This window comes from Bison bison, unplaced genomic scaffold (assembly GCF_000754665.1).
Source record: "Bison bison bison isolate TAMUID 2011002044 unplaced genomic scaffold, Bison_UMD1.0 scf7180017864280, whole genome shotgun sequence".
Taxonomy (NCBI): domain Eukaryota; kingdom Metazoa; phylum Chordata; class Mammalia; order Artiodactyla; family Bovidae; genus Bison; species Bison bison.
The window spans coordinates 2,245,649-2,246,874 of NW_011494852.1; the positions used below are offsets into that span (position 1 = coordinate 2,245,649).

Here is a 1,226-nt window from a genome sequence, read left to right on the forward strand (position 1 = left end):
GGCAGGCCCCCGGCTCTCTGGCCCCGGGGCTGGCGCCCTGGGCGCAGAGCTGAAGAGAGTTCTCCAGGCGCCTTCTGTTTACCTTTTATGGTTAAAATAACAGCTTAGCAAAGAAGCGACTTCACGAAGAAGCGATTTAGTGAAATCGTCTCAAGCTGCCGCAGCTCAGCCAGTTTAATCACCCCCAGAGAGCTGAACAACTGCGAGCACAATGGGACACAAAATCATTTTGTGTGTAAATGAGCGTGGCATTCTGCTCGCTTCCCTCTGCTCTGGCGGGCGGGGCTTGGCAGCGGGCGGGCGTGGGACCCGGGGCTCCCGCCTCAGTTCGGAGAAACGGGTCAATACCAGCCAGTTTGGAAACCCGCGGGCCGGGCCGTGGAGCCCGGTACCGCCGAGGCCCCTGCAACAGGCGGTCTTGGCCGACCTCGGGAGGGCCGTGCCGCGCGGGGGATGGGTCGTGGGTTTGATGCGGGTGCTGGCAGAATGAACTTGTGTCTCTTCCTGCACCCACTTTGTGCTTCTGACCTCAGCAGTGGTGTCGGGGAAAGGGTCCTTGTCCAGCACAGATGCGTTTGTCGGAGGGAGCAGTGGAGGTTCGCGTCAAGGCGTACAGCCTGGGGCTTCCAATGGTGAGTGTCTGGTTTGCCGTGAACATCAGGTTGTGCTTGCTATGGAAAAGAGGCTGGGTGAGAACAGGATGGAGCAGCTTTTTGATGGGTACTTGGTGTGAAATGTCACTTCCGAGCAGCGTCCTGGTAGTAGGGCAAAGTCTGCTTTGGTAGAATTTCCATTGGAATTCCTTCCAGCAGTTTATCCTCAGTGCGGCTTTCCTTCTGACTCCTCCCCCCAGCAGAGCCTCCCAGGGCAGGAGAACCCATTCCTGAGATGTGTTTTGGTTTCTCAGAACTTGAGATAAGTGACCTGGTTTTCTTTCTTGAAACTTGAGGGAACTCAGGAATGCCAAAAGCAGCCGACCCTGGATGGCTGTAAGTTAAACATCACTGTCTGCTAATGGCAACCCCCACCCCCGTTTCCTGTCAGAGAACTTGCCAGCACACGGAGGGCAGAACAAATCCTAGGAGAATGACCTGACTGAAATTTGCAGGCTTTGATTCTCATTCGACCTTGGTCCATGTATGAAAACTGGATGTTGAATTTCAAGGCACAAAGTCAATCCTTGAGGGAGGGTGGGGTTAAACCTGCAAGAGATAAGTACAGCTTTA

The 1,226-nt window shown here is 54.8% G+C and overlaps 1 protein-coding gene across 3 annotated transcripts in view; it reads left to right on the plus strand.

The window, feature by feature from the left end:
* Window positions 1-1,226, plus strand: part of KCTD15 (potassium channel tetramerization domain containing 15) — a 14,784-nt gene that overhangs the window by 1,230 nt on the left and 12,328 nt on the right. For 2 of the 3 annotated variants that reach the window (XM_010848946.1, XM_010848947.1), the window contains exon 2: window positions 534-632. The gene's annotated coding sequence lies outside the window, so the exon portion shown is untranslated. The remainder of the gene's footprint in view (window positions 1-533; window positions 633-1,226) is intronic. The other variant, XM_010848945.1, reaches the window with a different exon arrangement.